General features: G+C 39.6%; 1 protein-coding gene across 1 annotated transcript in view; it reads left to right on the top strand.

Moving 5' to 3' along the window:
- Positions 1-26,408, top strand: part of LOC140699559 (uncharacterized) — a 135,197-nt gene that overhangs the window by 25,300 nt on the left and 83,489 nt on the right. Inside the window, exons 2-7 of the mRNA XM_072972211.1 lie at positions 5,040-5,192; positions 5,729-5,852; positions 10,648-10,741; positions 11,021-11,141; positions 16,222-16,342; positions 17,684-17,807. The gene's annotated coding sequence lies outside the window, so the exon portion shown is untranslated. The remainder of the gene's footprint in view (positions 1-5,039; positions 5,193-5,728; positions 5,853-10,647; positions 10,742-11,020; positions 11,142-16,221; positions 16,343-17,683; positions 17,808-26,408) is intronic.

Genomic DNA, 26,408 nt, shown 5'->3' with positions numbered 1-26,408 from the left:
CATCCCAGCTGCTTCCTATTGGTGGCCAACACTGGAGGGAAAGGAAAGGTTTCATATGCCCTGCTTGTCTCCCCGGACTCACACCTCAATCTGTTAGTGTGAGGAGGTCTAGCCGTGGGCCAGTGGTCAGGGGTGTGAAGGGAGAAGCAGTCTCCCATGGACCAGAGGAGTGGGGAGGAGGGATCCCCTCCCTCAGTTTAAACAGGTGGTGGCTTGAAAGAGAAGGGTGCTCCTCAAGAGTTTATAAGAGGGGAAATAAGGATTTCCTTTGGGACTCAGACTAGCCATGAAACACAGAAGATGATTAGATGGGAGACTTGTAAATCACTTTCTTATTAAATTGACATTTGTTGGGCACCAAAAATATGCTACATTCTTTTCTGAGAGTTTTACAGAAATGAATCCTTCAATCTTCACAACAAGTGAGTAAGAAAGATTTGATTGTTATCCCAGGTTTACAGTGTGGAAATTGAGGCACACAGAGGGTAAGTAATTTGGCCAAGGTAACAGAGCTAGTAAGTGGCAGAGCTGGGGTTTAAACCCTGGCTATCTGGTTTCCAGGCTCCCAGGGATGAGCTTTGGGAGTTTAGAGGTATCTGCATCCCTGGATCTCTGTACCTCTGCATCAGTTAGACCAGAAAGGACAGGGAAAGGGGAGTTATACAGGGGCTCACAGTCGTGTCTCAGCCACTGCCCATGAAGTGTGCCCCGTGATTGGCGTTAATTGTTTTCCAGGCAGTAGATCTGTTCTTATAACAGAAATTTAGTCCATTGAGTTAATCTAGAAACTCTTCCTGCTCTGCTTCTGTCCAAGCTTGCCATGTGACTGCCTGCCCGAGATTGGGCCATGGAGGAGAATCTGTACTCATGGTTGAACTCTGATATTTCAATCTCTTTTGTAGTTTCACATCTCCTGTTACATTAATAAATTGAATTTCTGGTTTTCTTGCATCAGTGTGTCATAAGTTTAGTTAATGTGAAACCAGTCCATGGGAGCCCAGGGGTGCTGACGGTATAATTTCTGAGCATGTAGCATTTCTACCCGTGCAGATGTGGCTGGACGATATCCACCTTCCTCACTGATTTCTCCCAGCAGCAGGGTCCTCTCCCACCCCCGGATGTGAGGATGGGATCTCTCTGAGTAGGTCAGTCAGAGGCCGAGTCCACCAATCAGATGAAGTACCTGGAAGTGGGTTTAATAGAAGAAAAGGGCTTCCAGGTATTCCGATGGGCTGTTCGAGTCCGTTTGGTGAAAAGCTGTCCACTGTCTGTGGTTTAGCTGCTTCTTTGCTGTTTAAAACTCTGTATTACATGAAGGGATTTTAAAAAGCAGAAAGGTGTGATTTCAGGTGGTACATCCGCACCGGTGACTAGTGCTGGATGACCGCCTTTGTGAGGAATAGACGGAGTCTTACAAACTTCATAAAACAGCTTTAAAAGCTCTGCATATGGGGTGCACTTCGTACGGGGTCCAGTTCATGACTGGTCGCGCTGAGAGGGCACGTAACTGATGATGGCAGAAAGGACACGGAGGCATCAAAAAGGTCTCAGTCATGTTCCGTGTTTAGAGGATGGAGCACAGTGTAATATATTTGAGCTGGTTTTTCACTGAACACTTTAGAGTATTTTCTAGGACTCCCCAATCCCCCAAGGTTCCATGCAGCTGGGTGTCCCCTCAGTGCAGCTCTGTCAGCGCTTTCCCTGGGCTGATGTGGTGTCACGGGAAGCAGGACGGTCAGCGTCCCCGGCTCCTCTGAGCTCCGTCTCCTCATCCGCAGAGCCTGGTTTCTCATCCGTGTCTACTTAGTAGGGTTGCTGAGAATCACACGTGATGCTTGTCAGGTGTGATTTGTGGTTGTCTCTGTGATTGGCGTTTAGTCAATATTTGATAGAAACACTTGTTTTTTATTATAATTGTGGCTCCTAGATTGCAGTGGTTTTTAGTCTGCATTTATGTTTTTATATAAATTTATTCTTATTTTTAAATAAACACTTGTATTTATTTATTTTCATGAAGGTACTGGGGATTGAAGCCAGGAACATATGCATGCTCAACAGGTCCTCTACAACGGAGTAATACCCACCCTCCTTGTCTGCACTTTAAAATAAATATTTCAATACACAAAATATTTCTTAAACACCATCATGGGTCCTATTTTCTGCATAGACAATTGAATACATATGCCATCTCAATACGAATAAATGTCGTAGGGACATACCTTTCTAAATCTGTTAACGTGTTTTAAAACGATCATAGCTAGTGAAAAACACGAGTCTTGGATCCACTACTTCTTAGTGTCTGCTTTGCCATCATGGGGAATTACATTCTACAGAGAAGGCTAATTGGATCTCATTGATATTTGGATGATTTTGCAATCTTCAAGGCTTTCAAAAGCTGACCGTTTTGTATTTTAAACTAACTACAAAGTTATCTTCTAGAAGTTGTAAGTCCTTAGCTTGTGAAGTGCCCAGTAATTCAGTTTGTATATGTCTGTGTCTCTGAACGTGTATGTGTGTGATTTCAGGAATGTAGCAATAAGTTCCATATAGCCTTCTGAAACCTTTCTCCTCCAGTTCAAGGTGTAAATATATATTTACACAAATAAATTGATACTCTTTTGTGATTTGGCATATTGGTGGGAATAAGAGGTTCCCATAATTGTTTCAGAAGGGTTGGGGAGCATGAGCTTAGAAAATGAGAGGAGATAGAGGCAGGGAGGTTCTTTAAACTTTGTGCAAGATGAGAAACAGTAGCTTTTCTTTTTTCTTCTAAAGCAAACTGGCACTGAATTGTAAAATACTAATACTCAGAATTGCTTTTCTGATCAGAGACAAGTTCCTCAGATTTTTCAAGGCAACATGAATGATGAAATGTGTTTTAGCAGTTATCTTTAAAAGTAGCTTTATTTTTCAAGTAAAAGGCTATAGCCTGTTTTTTTTTTTTCCAGCTGTACAAGAATTTCTCATTGATCCAGGTACGTGATCAATGTGTTTAGTTTCTTTGGGTTATTTTTTTTTAAAGTGCTTGATTCATTCTGGTGTGAATGAATGTTTAAAATTTCTGGATTTTGATCTTTAAAACTTGCTGATTTATCAGAACTGCTAAAAACCTGATGTTTGTTCCTTGTTTGGTGGGGCAACCTATTGATTTATGTTGTCTGTTATAGAGGGAAATTCTTCCTCTAGCCTGTAGATAATTAAGTGAATGGTTTGCAGTGTGCCTTAAAAATTATTTGAATGCATTGAGCATGTTTGTCCAGTGAATTTTGGATTGAGTCATAATAATGACTTTGCTTTGATTCTGTGGCTTTTGTCCTCTCCACAAAAATTTGAATTCTCTGTTGAATTTTGTATTCGTGTTCTTAACAGGGGAAGGAATTTTGCATATTTTACAGAGGTGGGTTTTCCTATCCCCTCTGAATTCCTTCTGTAATTGATACAGCGAAAATCTGTTATTGCAGTGCTTAATTATTTCATAAAAAAAATTTTGGCTTAATCAGAAACAATGACAAAGAATGATAAGAAAAAATATGAAAACCTTCCTTCCTTTGAAGAATAGAAATGAGGTGTTCAGGCTCACACGTGCTTTGTACCTGACACACTTACTCTCATGTCATTGTGTATCATGATTTGGAGATGGAGTTGCTTCAGGTTTATAGATTTTTGTTGTAACATTTGTGTTGAATTCATTCTCTAGGCATGATGATTCCTGTTGCCTTTGTGGAAAGTGTAGATGAAGGGAAACAAATGCTTTGTTTTGTTTTCAGGAGGCCTGAGATGTTGATGAGAAAAGAGTAGAGGGTGGGCTGAGGAAAATAGTGACAGACCCTCACCTCCAGGCTGAAATTGATGAACAAAGAAATCAATTAAGTGTATCGGTATTTGACTAATAGAAGTCAGACAGCCCAGACTGTCTAGTTATGCCCAAAGGAAAGTACTGAATTCACCTGCAGAATTAGGTGCTTTTCCATGTAGAAGCAGCTTAGAGCAATCAGAAAAATCAGTCTTATGATGAGATATAAAAAGAATACAATATCTTTTATTTCTGAAACTTTTCTACGGAAAGTTGTGTAGAGCTAAAATTAATTTTCAAGCACCAGGAGTTAAGAGTTTAGGTGGTTCTGTGGGATCGTTATTCAGGGATGTGTCTAGACCCTGCTGGAGTGGCCGAAGCTGGCAGGAAAAGACCCAGAGCCAGGATTTGTCATCCTAGGATGTCCTCCATAATGGTTCCATGTGGGAGCCCATGGTTGGGTTAACAAATTGTAACACATCCCAGCCGACTGTCAACTTTAAGAAGAAAAAATGTGCTTAGTAACTGCTTTAAAGCAAGCACCTGTGCATCCTCACTTCTGTCTCCTTGCCATAAAAAGGAGAGACAATGCCTTGCTTACATATTTGAGGGTATAGATAGCACTCTGCTTATTGCACAGCAATGACCCAGGCCCTCAGCTATAAACGCCGGGCCTGCTTGGTGTTAGATAGTCTATTATCCCCAAAACAGGGACCAGGCTGGTCTGATGGTCTGCTTTGTAATAAACATGTCTAAAAAATGTACCTTGTTCCCCTCACCCTATGACTTCCCTAAAGGTAAACTAAGCCTTAGTACTCATCGTGGAGTCTACAATCTCTGTCTCATCCCTTCTTTCCCCAAGTTCCTGCCTACTATCTCACAACTGTTAATGACTTTTTCCTTTGATTATACACAATAAATATGGGAGCATTTGAGAGACTCGTGGAGTTGGCTCCCTAATCCCTCTCGCTTTCTTTCCTTTTTCCGCAGTCTTGAGTAATTCATTCCTTGTCGGTAAGACTTCCACCAGCCAGAACCCACAGTTCCAGGTGAGAAGGATGCAGGCTTTATCCCTCCTACCCGAGGGAGAGAGAGTAGATAATTGAGATATGCTTCCCTGTGGTCCCTTCCTGCCCCAGGGCCACTCCAGTTCACCTGCAGCCTTTTGGCCTCTGCTCACAGGGCCTCTGTCCCAGGATTGACTGCAGCCTTTTATTCCCTTGTCAACATTCCCTGTGCCTTTCAGAGGTTGGTCTCTTCTCTGCAATTCAACCCTGGCAGATATGATGGTGGTCAGCGTGCTTGTGGGCAGTTACTTGGGGAATCCCAGGAGCCATGCTGATTCTCCTGAGTCATTCGGGGTTACAGAACTGTCAAGCACTGCAGGAAGGCCATTCACGTGAGTTCAACACAGCATTACATCACTTTCATTTTATTTTTGAATTTTCAGTGGAGAAATTATTTGTAGCACACTGTTCCAGATTTTAGGCCGCCTGCTTTCCTCACCACCATTTCCTTGTTGGCTCTGGTGCTTGTTTTAAGAACCAGGTTTCTTCTCTGGTCATTTGTAGCAGCTGGGCTTGCCGAATCCTTGAATTGCATTTGAAGCAGAATGCTTCTTCGTGATGTCAAACTGATTTTCCTTGTCATGTCTGAATATTTCGTGTACACTCAGTAACAGTTTCAAGTGAAATGCTCTTGTCCAATTTCGGTTAACTAATATTTGCTGATCTCCTGCTTTCATGCTGAGGGCAGTTTCTTCTTCCTGTAATAAATGTTAGCAATTTGCATTTACTATGGAAGGTACTAGCCCAAGGTGCTTTTGTTCTTAATAGTTTTAATACAAATCACCCATTAAAATGTACAGCGGATTTTACTCTATGCCCAGAAATGTGCATCCCAGTCAATCTTAGAACATTTTCATCCCCCCAACAGGAAACCCAGTACGCATAAGCAGACATTATCAACTTCCCCATTCTCCCCAAGCCCCAGGGAGCCACTCTTCTGTCTCTGTGGATTTGCGTGTGCTGAACATTTCATGCAAATCGAGTCACTTCATGTAAGTGGAACCGTCTATTTTGACTGACTTCTTTCACACTGAGTAACGTTTTCAATATTTGTCCACGTTGTGGCCCTGGGTCAGTACTCTATGCTTTGCTATTGCTGAATAATATTCCACTGTATGGCTGGGCCCCTCTGTTTACCCATTCATCACGTGATAGACATTTGGGTTGTTTCTGTTTTTTGGCTCTGAAAAGTAATGGAGAAAAGTAATGGTGAAAATTTCTGTAGGAGTTTTTATGTGAATATTTGTTTTCAGTTCTCTTACTTCTGTGCCCAGGAAGCAGAATTGCTGGATCATTCAGAAACCAAATATTCAATTCTCTGAGGACATGCCAGGATGTTTTCCAAAGAGGCCACGCTGTGTTATGTTCTCACGAGCAAGGGCTGCGAGCTCCACTTCCTCTGTGTCCTCATTAATGCTTGTTAATCTTTTTTTGATTATAATCTATTGTAGTGAGTGTGAAGCGGTTTCTCCTAGTTGTTTTGACTTGATTTCCTTTAGAGCTAATGTTATTCAACATCGTTTCATTGTGCTTATTGGCCATTTGTATATTTTCCTTGAAAAATATATTTTCAGATCCTTTATTCATTTTTTAATTGAGTTGTCTTTTTATTGTTGAGCTGTGGAATTTTATTTTTGATACACAAATTCCTAATCAGATAAATGATTTGAAAAAATTTTCTCCTGAGTGTTGTTTTTTCACTTTCTGGATGGTGTCTTTTGAAGCAAAGTTTTAAATTTTAATGAACTCCAATTTATCTCTGTTTTCATTTTTCCTTGTGCTTTTGGGATAATATTAAATATCTGATGTATTTTATTTAAACTTGTATATTTAAAATAACTTAATTCTTAGACCGTTCTAGGAGATGGGTACTGTTGTTGTCCCCAGTCTATGCATCGGAGACTGAGATGCAGAGAATTTCACTGACATATCAGTGTCAAAGCTTCCCAGTGCTGTGGGAATTCAGACCCTCATATTTTCCCCTAGCATCTGAGCTCTTCACCACTATGCTCCACTCTTTCCAGGAATCGTTAAAGAAAAAGTCTTTACTTTTTTGATTTCTTGTTAGATTTTTTTCTCATTGGGGACCTCATCTGCTCATTTTACTTTTGGATATCAGTGTAGATTTATTTTAGGTCTCATATATGGAGAAGCATTGCTATCAGTTAACTTCTTTATTACTCACTCTCCAGTGATGATTGTTACTAGTTGACCTAATCAAGTCATGCTTAAGTCTTTCCTGCTCATGACACTAACAGCAGAGTCATGACTTATAGAATGCTCAAAGAAGAAAGTACTTGACTGATTTTATTTTGCTACCCAATCGAATCAATCAAATAAAAACCCCAGTGTTGACACAGACTATAAGCCCTCCAGAATAGGGTCACTGTCTTCCTTGTGTTTCATTTGTTGGGTCACAGTGTCTGGATAGTGCCTTGCTGTCCAGCAGTTTTGTGAGGATACGGTGCTCGTGAATCATTTTAAGGACAGAATTTTGACAATAGACTGTTGTTTATTTCATGAGGGAAAAGGTAGTATAGAATTACTTCTCAGATCTGTTTTAAAATTAAGCTTTGAATTTTGAGAATAGTTCAAGAAACCATAAAAAGATTTTTTTCACTAATTTTAGATCTATCTTAGACACATTATGTTTACATAGCAGAGTAACTTATCAAGTAGATTTGACAAGAGGAGTGTAATATTGATTATTTGTTTTAATTGAAATATTCTACCTGGGATAAAGTAATCAGTGCCTATAAATGAACAAATATGTTTGTATTTCTATGCAACATGGGAGCAGACTTCATATGTTTCTATATAATATATATGACTGTGTGTTTTAATCTTTCTGTCAGTGTTTTAATAGTTTTTCAGCAATTTTGTAACTTTAGAATTCTTCTAAGAAAATCACCCCCGATTCTAGTGCAGTTTGTACTGTGTATCCTGTCTTATGCATGGGATTCCACTGTCCCCTCAGTGAGGAATTTCTCTCCTATTGTGTTAGTAGCAGAGTTAAAGGAACTGTGATTTCTAAGCCTTTGCTCTCCATGTGTTTGCAGTTGGCTGTCAGTCACGATTTTCCCTTTCCTGAGTTTTCATTGTTATATTAGGATTTCTGAAAATAACTATTAATATGTTGCATTGGTCTCCCTAGAAACTTGACGTCTTAGTGCTTTTCAGTTTTCAATTTATGAAAAATGCAAATGCACTCTTGTTTTTAAGTTGTCCTTTTTCACTAGATATTTGTTTATCTCTTTATTGATAAAATAATGTTTTCCCAATGAATGAATCTGTGTGCATGTTTTAAAGGATAACTTATTTTTTATTTTTCTTATTGTAACAGTAATATTCATTGTAGAGAATTTAGTAAATAAGGATAAACACAGTAATAACTTCACAATGGCCTCTAATCTCACCTGGAGGTACAGTTGTAAGGTTTGAAATTGAGAATTACAAGTCCTCTCAAATTGTTCTTTTTCAAGTACGTTTTGTTTACTGAGATCCTCGAATTTCCAAATGAATTGTAGCAGCAGGTAGTCAGTTTCTGCAGAGGAGCCCGCTGGGATTGTGATCGAGACCACGTTGAATATACGAATCGCTCTGGGGAGCACTGCCATTCCAAGAGCACTGTCTTTTGATAGAGGAATGTGTGTGGAGTGTCTGTCCTTGTATTTAGGTCTTCTTAACTTTTTTTTCAACAATGCTTTGAGTTTACAGAGTACTATTTTACTTTTTTTATCTTTGCCTTTATACTGAGGACAAGTGTGCAAGTTACCGGGATCAGAAATGTATTTGAGCCCCGCAACTTGCTGCCACCATGGATGCTGCACTCTTGCTTCGCCCGCTGTACAATCTTGCACAGAATACGACCTCAGTAACTCTCTCTTGAATGAATGATTATATGATTGTTGGATGATGCTTGAGAGTCATTGTGATGATTCTTTCCCCCAGCCTTTCCTCAGTCCTTAACTATGCCCTTTCCCTTCCTAAACTCCAGCCTGGGTTTCAGCCTGCCTGTGGCATTGATTTTCCCTGTTTGTGGACTCTTCCTTTCACTAGTTCACGATAATGTTACATGTGGGCTGTGGAAACTTGCTAGATGTCAAGAAAGAGCAAATCCATTGTATGCTAATATTTTTAGAGTGTGTTATTGTTTTATCGATTGAAATTAAATGAGGCTGCCCCCTGAGCCCTCCCGTGAGCTCTTTTCGCCTTCCTACAGCTGATACTGCTCTAATTGCTGCATGTGCCCTTTCCCCAGCTTTGGTTTTGGAATTGAATAAGTCACCATCACTGGAGCCCTCTCTTTAAAAGATAAAGAGAACATTTGCTCCTTCTCCCTGTTTGGGGACTTCGATGAGATGAGATCCCAGATAAAGAATGGAGCCCCACCTCATTCTGACCTCCGCTCTTTCCGTTCATTTCTTCACGGGAAAAGAGTACTATTCAACAGTATAAAGATTAATTGTAAGCTAATGAGATAGACAAGACAACCGATCATTTATTAAATACCCTTTCATGATAGAAACAAATGTATTATACACACAAACAGCACACAAAGCACGGTAGTACCATGGTTACATTCGTGGGACCGAGTTCGATTCTTGCTCTGGAGTGACAAGTCCTGTGTGATGGAGAACTGGTAGGTTGGCTTAGCCTCTCCAGAACTGATTTTCTGTCCTGCAGAGACGGGGCTCGCTAGGCGTCCCCCCCCGTAGAGGTGCTGTGGGGTGTAAGTGACGCGCGTGGGCAGCCTGAGCACAGCTGCTCGTTCCTCGTAAGTGCAGGGTAGCATAGCTTTTGCAGTGACGGCTTTATGACCGCCCCATGTAGACTGTCAGTGTTCCGAAGGGATGCCTTGTGGTTTGGAGATGGGATTCTCACTTCTGTAAATACCCAAGTATAGTGTTATTGGGCCTTGCTGATTTGAGTCTATTCTTTAGAAAGTACATATTGTAGATATATTTTTCAAGCATGCATACTTTTTTTCTTTTACTATTTAAAGTTCTACCCTCTCATCTCTTGGTGTTACTTTTCATGGAATCCAGGAAACAGTCCTAAGCTACCTGCCTCTTCACACTTTTCCGTGGTGGTTTCCTTCCCTGATTAGAAGAGGGTTTTGCATAGGAAATTTTATTTTTTCCCCTTTTCGTGGAGTCTCTCTCTCTGTCTGCCCATCTCTCACCTCTCAATCTGTCCATTTCTCAACCCACTGATTCTTCTGACATGTTCCAAAACGCATTTCAGGCAGCTTACAGAAGAACAGATACTAAATAAACAGGTGAGAAAATGGAGCCAAGTTCAGACAGTGAGGCTAGGAGGCGAGCCTGTGTGAGGGTTGCAGGCGTGAGACACACGCCTCTGCCCTGTGACTTATAAGATCGACAGCAGCAGTGTGCTTCAAGCTCCCAGCAGACACAGGGAAGCAGGGTTTGTGGGAGATGCTTACTGGCTGTGAAATAAATAAGTGGCTTAGGAGAAGCTCAGCCTTTCCAGCTACTAAGGCTCAGGAGAATATTTTGAGTGTCTTCCAAAATCAGAGTATGGCATCTTTTCTTTTTTCAGAGTTCTATGTATAGTTGGTTACATTCTATACCTGGAAATTTCTCCAAAACTCCTTCCCACGTGAGTCCCATGGCTCGGGAATTCGGTGGTTCTGCTCATTGACGGGGGTTGGCCAGAAACAGAAAATGAGAGCCTCAAAGGAGCCTGGGATTTGTCAGTTATGTTTTGTCAGTGCTGTAGGGTTCAAGAAATGCTTTCACCATTTCTCTCCATCTGAGGCAGCAGCGTGATGTCTTACCAGCATCAGGAGCTCAGGGCCACAAGATGGTGGGGGTTGACTGCACTGCCGTCAAGACAGCTGAGCTAGTCACTGCAGGTGTGGTTCTTTTACATACTGCATTTCATGTTCTTTACTAGAATGTTTCAACAGGGAGTTAATTAACTGAGTTAATTAACATTTAATAAATATGATGCTTTGTTGAAAAGACAGTTATAGGCAGAATATAAGCTGTGAAGTCTTTAAAAACGGTTTCATTACTGAAATTTCATTTGGGTAGATACACAGTTTATCTTATATATGCCTCTCTTTTAAAGTAACAAAGAAACAAGACAGAAAAGGCAGAGGATGATTTCTGTTCTTCCTCTCGGCTTGCAGGTGCCCTCACCCCCAGTAGCATCAATCCAGACACCAGCACTGACACTGGCCGTGCTCAGAACTGCCTCAGGCCTGAAGACACTGCTGACAAATAGAAGGGGATCATGCCCTGTTACAGCAGGTGCTCTCAATTTGTGGGTCCTTATGTAACTGCATGGTGTTAATCAGGATCGCCCGTCCTACATTTTGTGATGCTGCTGCCTTGTCTCCTAGTTACTTGTTTCTCTAAGTATTCTTGTATTATTCTCCAATGCATAGTACTACACACCTAAAAATGCTTTTTTTCAGATGAAAAAGAATGTGCATTTAAAATAATAAGTCTGAAAAAGTGGGCAAAAGAGGCTTTTCTTGTCCCGCTATTCAAAGATAATAATTAACACGTTAACGTATATTTTCGTCAGTGTGTATCACCTCTGTCATAAAAAACCAGAGAGCACTCTGTGATTGTTTACTGTGTGGACACCTCCATTTTCCATTCGGCTTTTTATATGTTTTTCTACAATATTCTATCTCCTCTGGGATGATTTTTGATGACCAGTATAGCATTCTGTCTTGTGGAGGCATCGTCCATTTTACTTCGGACTTAAATAAACTTTTAAATTCCAAGTATACTTAACTGAAATACTGAAAAGAGAACTGTGGTGGTACAGGAAGGCCCTACCTCCCTTCCCCTTATTTCCGAAGATTAAAAGCTGTTGAAAATTTGGTATATATATTTCATGACCTTTATGCCTATGACATACATATATACACACATATGAGAATTCCATGTATACGTGTGTGTATATATGCTTTATTTAAAAATGAGACCATACTATATGTTTATCTGCAGCTCGCTTTAATCACTCAGGTGTATATCATAGACGTCCTCCCACTCCAGACTCACCCGGTCCTTTCAGATAGAGTGGAGGGGTCTCCTGATTTGCGGGTGTGGTCTCTTTCCCACGCACACCTTTGGTGAGAGAATGCTGTGGACAAGGCCCTGGACCACGGCAAAACGCCGGCTCCCTCATTGCTCGCAGCTCGTCGTGATTTACCGCATCATTGTCTTGATGGTGGACAGTTAAGTTTTCTCCATTTTCCACTGTCAGAAAGGATATTTGACTGGCATCCTTCTTGTACAGACATTCCTGTGATCTTTTATGAGTATTCCTTTAGTTAAGGCTTCTGGAAATTCAGTCCCTGGATGTGACATTTACATTCATCACAGACTCCTTTCAAGTGACTCTAGAAATTCCTTCCATAGGGGAATGAAAAGATGCACAATTACTTATGTAACGAATTCTCTATTGCTGGATATGATTTCACTTCAGTTTTTCTTCCCACCATTGTAAACAGTGCTGTGTAAATGCCCTGATGGGTACATCTTTTTGGACTAAATTTGTTTTTTCCTAAAGGAAACGATTCGTAGAAGTGGTGTTGAGTCAGTGTGTACGTACGTTTTTCAGAGTTTACATATCCATTGACATGTCGTCCTCTGAAAATGTCGCTCATGGTTTCTTCTCCCACAGATGGACACTAGCTAGAATATCTTTTAAAAATATTTGCCAATATGATGAGCAAAAGTGCTTTTTCATTGTTTTAGTTTGCATTTGATGACCAGTGAGGTATTGAGCATTTTTCACTCATCAGCCATTTGACTTTTTTAAAATGAATGATTCCTTTTATCCTTTGCACACATTTAAGTGGGGGAGCTTCTTGTTGCTTTGTGAAGCTCTTTGTATGTTATGAACATTAACTTCTTGTCTTCAACAACATGTATCACAGAGCTTTTTCTTGTCATTTCTTGCCTTTCATTTTGTTTAGGAGGATTTTTATTTTGGTAGTGTCTCAAAATATTCTTATGATAATAAATGTATTCCTTATGGGTTTTATCTTTGACATTATTCTTAAAAATAATTTCTTATACTGGAATAAATCTCCTCTGTAGGTTTTTTTTAATCTCTAAGATGGAGATGATAATAGTGCTTGTTAATGTAAGGGTAAGTTGAGTTAATAAGAGCAAAGTGTTGTATTTGCTGTTATTAGTACTTTTTAATATTTACATCACTGTCTGTAATTTATCTTGTGGTCCTTATGAGAGGAATAGTATTTATTCTTTCCAGGTGATTCTCAGATTGTCTCAGGACAATTATAGAAGTCATACTTTTCTCTTTGATTTGAAATCCCACCTTTACAAAATACTTATATACACTAGAGTCTCTTTTTGAGCTCATGGTTCCCTTCTGTCAATCTGTCTTTCTTACTCCAGCACCATAACTTACATATTGTAAAAATTTATTTAATAATTGGCAGTCTGAATTTTTTTTGATTCTTTTCTTCCATCCCAAATTTTCTTGTCTAGTATTATGATTTTATTATTCCTGAAGAATTCCAAAATATTTTGTTCAAGTTAAAAAAAATCAGATTGGAGTTGTCATGGGATTTTTTAGTAAGTTTTGAATTATTCTGATGAGAACTTACATCTTTACAAAACTGCTTTCCTCCATGCAATTTGTTTATGTCTCTACATTCTCACCTCTTACTTTACCCCTCAGTACAGTCCTGAAGTTTCTCCATTTAGAACATGGGCATTATTTTTTAACTTATTCCAGATTATTGTTTCTGTTTTTGTCAATTTTGTAAGTGAAAATTTTTTGCTATTATATTTTTAAATGCTTAAAACTGAAATTTAGAAAGGAAGATTCGGTTTGTAAATACTCACTTTGTAATTTGTCATTTAAAATTGTAAGTATTAAGTAGTTGTTCCAGAATCCTTTCTTTTTTGTTTTTAAAAATTTGTGTCAAAGATTCTCAAAATGGTCATAGCTAAGTAGTATAGGTGGGGAGACAGATGGAGAGAGGTAGTGTGGCTCATGTACAAACTGTGAGCAGTGTCATGGCTGCCTTTAGGCTGGAGAAACCACAGAAGAGCCCAGGTTAGACAAGGAATGGCTTTGTATGCACTTGAAAGCCAGCTTTCCTACCTGTATGGTGAAGCCTGGTGGGCGTGGCAGGTAGATGATCAAGGTCTGATCAAGGTCATTTGCTGCACAGAGCGCTGTGTCTGTGAGAAATGGTGACCATTGCCATGGGAAATGCTTGGTGCCAGGAACAAAGCAGGGGAGCTGGGGAGCCTGTGTTAAGGATTTTCCAGTCCTGGGAGTGGGAAGATCAGACTCTGCATTCAGATGTGAGTTTGAATTAATCCTCTTTAATTTACTGGACCTCTGACTTTTGTCAAGTTATGCAACCTGTTTGAACTCCTGCTTTGTTGTCTCTCAAAACAGGAGAATTACAGCCTGCTGCTAGAGTGTTTGATCAGGGTAAATGATTTGTGTCTATAAGATGCCACATACAGTCACAAGCTCAGTGAGCAATGAGCTGTCCCCTCTTCTCCTGCAACTCAATGCTCGATAAGTCATCAGCGGAAAGCGAGTCCCTAAATTGTATGTGGTGCAAGGAAGAACAAAACTAACGTCTTGCCTTTCCCTGGCAGTATTCTTACTTCTTTGCTTCATGTACCTCTTTTCTCCTTCACTCTCCCCTTTCACCTCCTCCACCAAGAGCCTGAGACTCTCTCAGAACACTAGATTCAAATTATTTAAATGTTGGCTCATTCCCATGAAATGACAGTGACTTAAAAAAAACTGTACACATCCCAGAATTCATTGTATTTGATTTACACACACACACGTGCACACACACACACACATCAGGCTACCTCCCATTTGCTGAGGGAGAAGCACCACTTTTACTGAGTTTTCATTTACTGAGCGTGAGAGCAGTCTCTTAAGCAGAATTTCACCTGGCTTCGTGCATGGTTTTTTAAATTGGATTTCTGCTTTTTGTCCATAAAACTATTCTCCTATTAGAAGACAGGAAGTGGAGACATAGATAGTCTGCTGAGATATTGGTGTTATCATATTTGAGTTTTAATGGACATAAGACAGCATAGAGTCATAAATTTTTATGGATGAGAATCCATGATGATGTACCTTGGACAAGAACCTGGGTCTCCTGCCATCGTGTCCACGCGGGTGAAGAGGCAACTGGGTGGGGGATGGCAGGGAACCTTCTTGCTTGAGTTCCAGGTTCTTGTTAGTTTTCATTGCTCAGCTGCCTTTAGTTTATGTCCATGAGGCCTCTCATGGGAAGGTCACTATGTCCTGAGAGACTGAGTTACTAATCAGCAGAAAGCTCTGGACCCACTCATATTTTCCAGAGTTTTTCTGCTGACCTGCTGACACTTTATATAAATGAGATCTAACAAACTACTGGATATAAAATCCTTATTGTTATCATTTGCCCTCAAGTTCAATAGGAATGGGGTGCTGTCTCAGGCTGTCTAAGGCTAGATCTGAACAAAGATAGGGTGATAGGCTGTGCTGCTGGACCCTCCCCAGTCAAATGGGATTTCCACCTTAGTTTTTAGAATCAGGCAGATGAGTTCAAATCTTGTCTTTATCAGTTATTAGCTTTGTGACCTTGGGGAAATAACTACTTTTTGGTTCCAATTTTCTTTATCTGTAAATAAGTTCAGTATTTATTTTAGGGTTTTTGTTTTAGAATTGAATGAGCTAATTCCCTAATTTATTCCTAAAATACTGATCACATGATTCTATGCTGGTGCCTTAGTAGTTGATTACTAAGGGACACAACAGTGAGAATGGGGGTGGGGCCCCTGGATCATACAGCTTATATTCCAGGATATGCTTGTAAAAGACAGGATTGCAGTGGATTTTTAGTAAATGTCCATTCCTTTCCTAATCCCCATTGATTGTGTATATATCTTTATACTAATATATGAACAATTTTTTTGCAATTTAAATCTCTTTGTAGTATTTAAAGAATGTAGCTATAACAAAAATACGTGAAATAAAATGACTTGACTTTTATTTTCCTTTCAATAAGCAAAACAAAATAAAATAGAAAAGAAAAGAAAAAGTATTGAAGGAGTAGAAATAATTTTATTTCCGTGGAATCAACTCCCTATGTTAAGTTTTTCCATTGTGTTGTTCAACAGCATATAAAATTGACAGGTTGTGACTTCAATGTTGATAGCTAGGTGAGTATAGTTTCTTTTTGTGGTTGTCTTTGATGAATTATTTGCACTAGATCATAAATGATGTGCATGTTACATATTGGAAACAAGGAAACATTGGAGACATACTACCTCCAATGCAGTCATTTTGTTACCGAGTCCAAACTCGTTCTGCTAGCCGCATGACAGGCCAATAAACCGGGAGATGAGGTGTTGGAGCAAGGAATAGTGACTTCACTTGCAACACTGGCAGACCCAGAAGACGGCACACTGATGTCCTGGAGAACTATCTTCCCCAAGTAAGAATTCAGTCTCCTTTTATACTAAAAAGGGGCGGGGTTGTGGTTGGTTGTTGCATACTTCTTGCTTTATGAATTGTTTGTCCTTTGAATCCGCTGTTCTTGCAGCTGTCCACGTGGATCAAATCATGGTACCCCTGTAAAACCTCCAAAAAAACAAAGGCTATTCTCTAGTATGCAACTTGCCATCTCTACAGAAGTGCAGATGAGCTAACATTTTTAAAGATCAGGGCCAGGAGAATAGGCTTTCCTGTAGATTTCAGGCTAAAGGCAACTTTCTTTTTCAAATGGTGCAGAGCTACCAAGTCTGAGCCTAGGAAACAGGGCACAGGTTTAAACCCAAAGGAACAGATCTAACATAGGGTAAAAACAGTTATATTTTATTACAATTCCCTCTCCAGCTTCATAGATAATTTTAGTAAGAAACATGAGCAATTTTGTATTTTTGCTTCTTAATAACCGATAAGTGGACCAACTATATTTTGTGAGCAGGGGTGCTGTGCAGGCATTGGGGTGACAGCAAACTCTTGTTGGGGGTGGCCGACCCTGCAACATCTCTGATGCCCCGTGAGTGTTGGTGAGGGTCCCTGTAGCCAGGGGCTCTCTTCAGGAACCAGCATATGGGCATTGACCTCTGGAGACCTCTTTTTCGGCTGCAGGAATTTTTTTCAGATATTGAGATTGAAAAATCACTCCAGCTGGGAATAATTAGGGAAAAAAAGAAAAGGAAAAGGGTTTGGAGTAGAGTAGAAGAGTAGGACATAAGTTCATGGAGCCTGAGTGCTTGGCAGCGGGGCCTCGGGAGAGAGGGGAGCAGAGGTGGGGAGGGGCCTGGCTCCGGAACCAGCTCCTGTAATTGTCCCCGCGCCCAAGCCACATAGCTTTAAATTGGCCTGGGCCACCTCTCTGGGCTGGATATCACCCTGGGCAGAACCGTGGTATCTGTAAAGTAAAATGACTTCACAACTATTGCACAGAGCTGCAGGTGTAAGAGAGCCTAAGCCTGTCTCAGAGTGCAGTGGACATGCGGAAAGGAATGGCAAAATTTCCACTGACAGTTGAAATTTTGTTAAATAGCCTGCTACATTTGTTTGCATCACTTGAATGAATGCAGGCATATTTCTGTGGGCATTTATAGGTTCACTCAACCCCACCAGCCCCTCTTGCCCCCATCGGAGAAGGGCTTTCTCAAGCACAGTGCCCCTCCTGCTTGGGTGGAAAACGCTGCTGGTCCTTGCCTGGGGCCGGGCTGCTGCAGGGCACTGAATCCCCGAGGCACGGCCTGTGAGACACGACAGGAACATCTCTGCCCTTGACTGGGTGCCTCTGTTTCCCCTGCAGTGTAAAAATGCCGGTGACTGAGTTAGAAGCATGCTTCCAAGCTGTCCATGTCCTTGGCATCCAGAAGCGGAGACTGGAAGCTTCAGAATTTATCCAGAATGCGGTCTACATTCACCTTCAGCAGGTGAGTGTATGTCTTTACACAAGTGGAGGAATTACTGCAGTTTTCCTGGAACTTTCTCACTACAAGTCCATTTGATTTTTCTGTGCTAGGATTCAGTATGGCCTGCTAAAAACTCTGGAGTGAGATCTTGAAACCCTGATGAAGAGCATTATTTATTTCATTTCTCTATATGATACTCTTTTACTTTTAAAATTCAGAATTTTTGGTTGTTTCAGGAATTTTTTGGGGGGGCTGGAGAATCAACTTTGCGACCTGTTGCTTTGTGCCTCTCACCTGTCTCCTGTCACTTGTGAGGCGGTTCCATTTGTGACCCTGTCCGGGTTGTTCATGTTATAAAACATAAAGCCTGTAAAAGTACAGTCCCTTTTCCTCCGAAGACATTCCACAAATACTCCTTTAACCTGGGTGTGGTTTTAAGAAGACAGAATCTTTAGAATATGTCCTTGCAGGTTGCTAGTGCAAAATCCCAAAATCAATAGTCTAGCTCAACATCTAAAATCTTTCTAATTTACCTTGGAATTGTATGGATAAGTGAAGCAGTTTGCTAAGAACTCAGACCAGGTTTAGAATACAGGCTGGTGTAGCTCAGCAGGTCCTCCCAAGCTGATGCTCTGCCAGAGGGCGGGGCCGAGGGGAGAGGGCGGGTCCTGCCCTCCCTGAGGTGACAATTTCATGGCAAAGACTTTCACCTGGTGAAGAACTTGGAGTTTCTTCTAAGAAGAGTGGGTCTGAAAAGAGTCCAAAAAGCGCGGGAGTGACACAGTCCCATTTGTCTCAAGTAAGGGAGAGCGGCTGTGGGGCCACTTAGGAGACTCATGAGTCCAGGTGGGCAGTGTTGGTGGCTTCCACTTGAGCGGTGGGACGGTCAGTGTTTAAAAGCGAACATATTGAAGGCATGTTTAGATGGCAAAAAGGAAAGGATGAAGGCTGTCTGTGAATGCAGGATGGAGTAAGGCCCAGGTTTCTGGGTGGATTAATGAGTTAAATGATGGTCCTTCTGTGCTCTGAGGAGGGAAAGCTGCAGAGGGAGTTCTGCGGAAAACTGATGAGTTCAGCTGTGGGTAAAGTGAAAGGTTGTTAGATGTGTGGTCTGGGAGCTCAGGTGAGAGCCAGTAGTGAATAGGGGGAGGTGAGAGGGACTTTCAAATAATTCTGTCTTGTGAACATACAAATAAGTATGAGTAAGGACACAATTAACACCTCTATATTCTGGATTTAAAGCCCAGTAACATTTTGCTATACTGACTGCAGAGGCTCTTAATATTTTTTAATAGAAATAAGTAGAAACAAAATAGTGGAGTTAGTGAGCATCTTAGAGTAGATATGTGTCCTTGTATGTATTTTTATACCTCATCTGTTTATAACCATAATCTACGAAAAGTTATCTTGCTTAGCATAAGAGTTAAACACAGGGACGTGACACACATTGTTGGGGGTTGAAGCTGATCTTCTCGGGCAAATTATGGACCCTCTCTTTGCCTTAGTTGCATCGTCTGTGACTGCCCCAGGGCCCTTCATCACAGCTGATTTCCTAGAGTAGATGTTGGGAGGGAGGCTGCTGAAGGGATTAAGAGGTGGCAACTGCTAGGGATATTGAAAAGAGAGACAAAAACAGATTAAAGCTGATAAACTGAGTACAAATACCATCTAAATAGAAGGAATCCTGCAGTGTTTTGAGCCGCTTATCATAAGAGAAAAAAAATCACGTGGATCCAAAGCTCTTGAGCATATGAGTATTGTGGGTGGGAGGGTGTCTTTATAAAAGTGTTGAGAAAAGGCCTCTTTGTTTTCCTTGACATAACCAGTAAGGATGGGGAGCAGAAGCGAAACCCTCTGCTTCACAGTTGAAGGTGCTGTTTTGTGCAAAACTGACCAAAGTTTGGAAACCAGTCATCAGCGATGCTGGCAAATGAAGAGGCTTCTGGATTGGGTGGGGCACTTGCTGTGACTTCCAGGTGACCTGCTGGCTGGGGGCTGTGAGGCGGGCAGTAGTTTTGCAGGGTGGCCCGGGCATAATCCCTGGCTCTGATGCTGCTGGTCTGATTAACAGATCTGGGCGCACACTGTCCTAATGGGGCAGCTCGGGATGTGGCCTGGGACACCTGTCGTGCTGAGAGCGAGAAGAGGGCTCCCCTGAGGGGGTGTCCCTGCGGAGATTGGAAACCTACACCTGCAGGGGAGGAAGAGCCTCTGAGCAGCGGGCCGGATGCACAGGCAAGACCAGCCTGAGCAATGAGGTTTCCGGGAGCCGGAAGTCATACAATGGCCCAAACGGCCTTGTTCCTGAGAGACTGGAGGGAATAGATGCTGAAAAGGCAGGCTAGGGTCAGACCCTGTGGTGGGTTATGAGTGACAGGAGAGGACTGTTCAGGCAGGCATGAGAGAACCCTGTGGGCGTCCCAGCTGGGGTGTCATGCCAAAGGGAAGAACAGAGTTATAGACTTTGCCACTTATTAGCTGTGTGACTTTGAGCAATATCACCCCACATCTCTCTCTATATATATTCATCTGTAAAGTGACACAGTGACAAGGTCGTGTCATCAGAAGTATTAGCTTAGCTCTGATCCTCTTTGTCCAGTCCTGTCAGTGCTTCCCTGCAAGGTTCTGCAACGGCTGCTTTTACCCTGAGACGGGAGGGCTTAGAGGGACATTGTAATACCCGAGGGCAGGAAGGGGTTGCTTTAAAAGCAGACATGTAACCGCCTGCAGCTGCAGACCTGCAGGCAGTTTGGTTGACGGTCCTTGAGAGGACTTTGGAGGCCTTAGCGTCGTCTTAAGTCTTGTTTCCCCTTGGGGACCGGATTTGCCTTTGGGGATTGATGTTGAAGATTTGAGCTTCTGCAAAGCTGTTTTCAGAGATGTGTATATACGTAAAATATCATATAAAATAAAATGATTTATTTAACGTGTCTGACTTTGTAGCTGTTAGGAACAGCTCTGTTGGCCTGGTCTCCACGGTGGACACCAAGGGTGAGCAGAGCGTGCAGGAGGGCAGGCAGCCTGCAGTGCTTCTGTGGGGTGTTCTCCCCAGCAGGGCGCTCTGCTGAGTTGAGTCTTCTATGAGTTTGGTTGCCAGAGGAGCAGACAGCAAATTAATGAGTTCTGGAGGGATTGTATAATGACAGGAAGAAATAGGAACCTGGAGATTTTCCGGACTAAAACACGCTTTTGGTTCCTGATTCAGTGTGTTCCATTACAGAATTGATGAGTTGTGTCTATTCTGGAACGTCATTGAAATAAACGTTCAGCCTAAATGTTAAGGGCTTTTTTTATTTGGCTGGAGGACTCGAGCCGGGATGACAGCCTCTCAGATCACTCTGAGGGACTGCTCCCAAGAGGTAGGGGAGGAGCTAGGATATATAGAAGCATACAACAAGGACCAGGTAATTGGAATAATAAAATATTGCTTGTTATCTAAAGAAAACCAGATATCTCAAGTTCAAGTATTTACTGCTTTTCTATGTATGGTGAGAAGCAAACATCTGGGTCATTGAATTCATTCTTTTGGCAAGCACCTGGCTATCTAGGGCCAGTATCCTGTCCTTTCTTACTCTGAGTCTGCTCAGATGGCACCACTGTGAGTGGCTGACAGGCCGGGCTGCAGGCATGTACTCACTGGGGGTTGGCAGCAGCCGCTGATGACTTGGATTCAGCATTCTTTGTTTACTGTCATGGATGCAGTATTTTCATGCACATTGTGGTATTTTCATTCACAGTGCTCCCGTTTGGTCCTAAATTCGACCAATATTTTGAGAGACATTTCATGACCAATTTTGTCCCACGGTGCTAGGATGGCTCATTCCTAGTTCAGGTGAAGAATCTTCTGAGTTGCCACTCAAGGTGTTAGTTTTTTTATCAGGCCCTGTTGATACTAAAAGTTATCTGGATCACCTGTCTTACTAGTCTATTATGATCCAGAAAGTGTTAACCCTTCTTTGCTCATTTCCATACCTAGAATCACACTATTATATTTATTTTATTCAGGGTTATAAATTTCATCTGTTTCTTCAAGATGTTTAGCCATCATCAATCTTGTGGGCCTAGTTACACATTGGGAAATGTAACAGACAACAATTTTGTAAAATAGACAGAATATAAATAATACAGCTAGTAATGTTAATAAAGTCACGAGTAAGAATTTAATAGTCGAGAAGTTGTATTTTTGGGTTAAAATTTTGCTTGTGTTTCTGAGTTTGATCCTATGAGAAAGTTCATATTTATGGTCAGGGTCAGAGCAGGTATTAATTGGCCAGGTGAAATCTCCCACTTTGTAAGATCAACAGTGGCCTAAACAGAACTATAATTTCTTTTTAGAATAACGTTTCTGAGGGCTATCTAGTTAGAGCCTTGGAGTAGGGAAACCCACTAAGGTAACACAGAAGTACTAGACATAGGTAATTTATCATAAACTTAACAAGTGGAGTAGTTCATAATCAAAGGTTGGATAAATTATCAAAGTAGTTGGTATACAGTCCTGGTCCGGTGTCTTGGGTCAGCTGTCTAGCTCAGATGACGTCTTCTTCTCATCCTGGTCTGGTAGCTTTTTCTCCATTTGGGCATTGTTTTAAGGTGAGCAGCGCTCGATAGGCCAGTGCACTGCAGGGGATGTTTCTGATAGGAAATGAATCCGAGACTCCGTTTCCTTCAGCTTTGGTTTGTATGGTCTAGTTAAGAGTACCTGAAAAAGGGTCCTTCCATTCAGGTTGGAGACAGTTCTTTAAGTCATGCCTGTTGCAGTATGTATAATCCCCTGGCTGCAGGTCATGAGGCATTGGAACTTTACCCAAGGATAGATTACTGAGCTTCAGAACAAACCTAGAGTATCCTTTTCATAATTCAATTAAACTGTACAGTAATGTGACATAACAGCAAGGAATGATCTGGGAAGTGTCTTAGTAAATATGGACCTCAATTAACAAAACTAGAATTTAATATCCACTAAAATATAATTTTTTTCTCTCTTAAGTTACCCTCAGTTTTCTCAAATATAGCCAAATCAAGATTAAGTTTTTACAAGTTAAGTCTGATTATTTGATCATATAGGCTTTTTTAAATTGGCTGTGTTGGAAGTTTTAATACGGAGTCTCAGGGTAGAATGTTAAGGTTTGCTAAGGCCAAGAAAGCCACGTCAAGGCTTTTCATGGGTTTCTGCCTTACAGATTTAGGTAAATTCTTTTCTCTTTAAAATCCTTAAAATACCTTTATACTCCTATATCTGTTAGGAGATGATCTCCCTAATTTGATAAAGCCACTGGGGACCTAAGTGTTTTAGTCTCTTGAGGGATCAGATAGAGAGAAAAGATAACTGTTCCAAGTGTGATTACATAGGTATAATTTATCAAATTGCTGTGAACCGTAACTAGCTTAAGGAGAAGAGATTCTTTATGTCTGGGAAACAGGTTAAAATCCAGTAGTATTTCAAACAATATCAAAAATTATAACCATATTCAACAGGTTAATCAGTCCCATGTAACTAATTCTTTTAATGAGAGTTTTCATTAGAACTTTAAAATGTCTTACCCAGTTTAGTTCACTGCTATAGTGTGAAATTTATTAGAAATCAGTAAATCTCCTTGAAGAGAAAGCATTTTGCAAAACCATCAGAAGAAAACAATTAACTGTCTATAAATGACAAAAGATTTAAAAGCATGGTTAAACACCATTACACTATAATCAATAAAGAAACATGTTCACTATACCCATAATTATCACTGGTAACATTTCAGATATACCAGAATTTTAGGGAGTCCATATAATTTCTACAATATCTATATTAATAATATTGTCTCATTCAATATAACCTTAGAAGTTTTATGATTCATTTGACAATTCCATGTTATTTAAAATGCCAAATGAAAATTTATAGTTTAAAATCTCTCTTTGGGATATTTCAGGGGCCTTCTGTAGCATCCCAAACTTAACTGGAGATTAAAAGAATTTTAATTAATTAAATTAATTTTTATTTAATTAATTAGAATTTTATATTTGGGGAGCTTTTTGAAAGATTTCAGAACACTTGGTCAGATAAACATATAGATCACTGTAAAGTAGTACTAATTCATTAACAAGAAAATACGTCAAATGTAAAGGCAGAACAGATCAGCTAAGTGGTATAAGAAGTTTTACAATCTGTTACTGAAGGTGGATTAACATTTTAAGAAAATTTTTTCCTCTTAACAGAGAGAAAAACAATTCTAATCTTGTACCAGCTTACTTCTAAGATTCATTTACGTTGCCCAATTTGTTTCTAAACTTAGCCAATTCTGACCATGTACAAAACTCTTTCCTCGGGGTTCCTTTTCCACAAGCCTTCCACAGCTTTCTATAGTTATATTAGTGTGTCCCTTATTTTTCTTCCATTCAGAAGTAACCAGGTTCAGGAGAAAGTCACTATTTTTCATTAACAAAATATAATTCCATTCTTATATCTTCCTTTACATATTTATATTACTTTCCTAAGATACTGAGATCATTCCCTTACTAATAGAGACTATTTCCGTGTGGCACCAATCATATATTAATATTTCTATACACCTTTAGTTTCACTGTAAGAGGAAGTTAAATGTTAAGTAATTCGTATTTCAATGTTATTTTATCTGAAAATGGCATAGCTATTTAATAAAATCTTGTAATTTAACTTAATTTAGCACAACACTAGAATCTAAAGATACCAAACATTTAGAGATTATCTTAAGCATACATTTTAAAAATATATTTTAAATATTTACCCAAAGCTCTCATCTCATTTGCATTTAATTTACTTAAAATGTTACCACAGCACATTACTTTTATTTTTTTTAACAAATCTGCAACAGATATAACAGGATCTTATTTGACTTTCATTAAACCTAGGTACAGTAAAGGTATTATACATAATATTGATGACTTTAAAGATGTCTATATTAATTAGAACATACTTAAACTAAACAATATCAAATATTATCTTAATATTGAATATTTTCCAATTCACATGACGCTGAAAGTCAATTTGTTCAGTTTTTATTATAAAAATTCTTAATGTTTAAGCTCTTATATTTTTATGTCAATTAAGCAGAGCTCTTTGACTTTGATTTTTTTTTCTTTAGCAGTAGAAATATCTCACTTCTATAATGTGTACACAGGCTTATAATCAGACAAAAGCTAGAGATCTCATAGCTTCACTTTAAAACTTACTTATAAGATAGGTATAATAATAGTTGGAGTAAGCTGAATTTGCTTGCTCAAATCACTAAGGCTTACTATTTATGAAACAGACAGTTAAAATTTCTTCACAAAGTCTGAAGGACCCGTCAGAGTTCTGAGTTCTAATATGCCAAAAATTTCTTGGCCTTAAGTTTTATTTCGTTGAGCTATTTAGGCTCAGTTCTAGGTCACTGTTTGTTGTATTTATATTTCTGATCTGCAAGACAAAGACACTGACTTCCAGGTCCCCAGATAACTGCTCTGTCACCCAGACCCAATTTTACCTCCTTAATTGGCATTTTTGTATCAGTGAGAAGAGCTGTAAACAAAGAATTCCATGTTTTACAACTTTAAGGTTTACTTAATTATGTCTTCCAAAACTTGCATAATGCATTTAGTAAGGTCCCTTTTCCTTGTGTTATAAGTTAAACCCAGGGTAAACCTGTATTTTTTTATTAGCCACTCAAATTAGTTTTTAGTTTTACATTATATTGGAAGGCTTATGTAACTATATTGGTTTATTTTAATTTGTTCAATTAATATTTTCAGAGGGACAGATATGTGCCCAGCCTCATAATACCAAGAAGGGGAAACGTTTTTCCTCTGAAACATATGTATCCCACAACATAAGCAAAAGTTTTGTATAAAGACCATTTAAATATACCAATTTCACAAACTTTTATCTCAATTTTATTAAATCTTATACCTTTAATTTTTATATTTATTAAGTTTAATCAATAATTCTTATTTCTAGAAGGAGTGCAAGAAACCTTTTTTTTTTTTTTGTGCATTGTATATAATTTTATAAAAGTCTCTAGGATGCCCAAGTTTCAGCCAAAGAGCTTAGGCACTTCTCAGTTTTTAATTTCATTAATTGGTCTGTTATCCCAATTATTGATCAAGTATTTCAGTCTATATATACATATATTTTAAACTGTGGTAAATAAAATGGACTTGTTTGAACTTTAATCTTGGGGGGGAGTAGGTGAACTCGTTGGCCCTTTTTTTTTAACTTTACGTTGTGTAGTATCAAAACCTTGTTTGTAAATCCAAAAATGTTCATTTTATTTATTTGATTCAAAATAACCATATAAAAATATTTATCCTTTTGGGATAAGCCACTTATTTTTTTTCGACATTTTTACAATCATTTTTCCAGTTATTCAACATAATTAACATTAATTATCCTAAATTTTTATTAGCATATCTAGAAACATTTATCGGGAAGGAAAAACACAAATGTAGCTTTTCAAACCAGTTTTATTTTTTTAACTAAGTTCTTAGGTTAACCATTAGATATATTTTTCTACATTTAAACTTGATTTTAATAGATACCAATAATACAGCTGTTTATAATGAGATCTCTTTAAACTTTCACCAATTAAAAAGTTTTTCCAAATTAAAAAATCCATCATATGG

The sequence above is a fragment of the Vicugna pacos genome, chromosome 11 (genome assembly GCF_048564905.1).
Source record: "Vicugna pacos chromosome 11, VicPac4, whole genome shotgun sequence".
NCBI classification, from domain to species: domain Eukaryota; kingdom Metazoa; phylum Chordata; class Mammalia; order Artiodactyla; family Camelidae; genus Vicugna; species Vicugna pacos.
The sequence above is the reverse complement of the archived record's forward strand: the minus strand, read 5'-3'. Positions and strand labels throughout refer to the sequence as shown.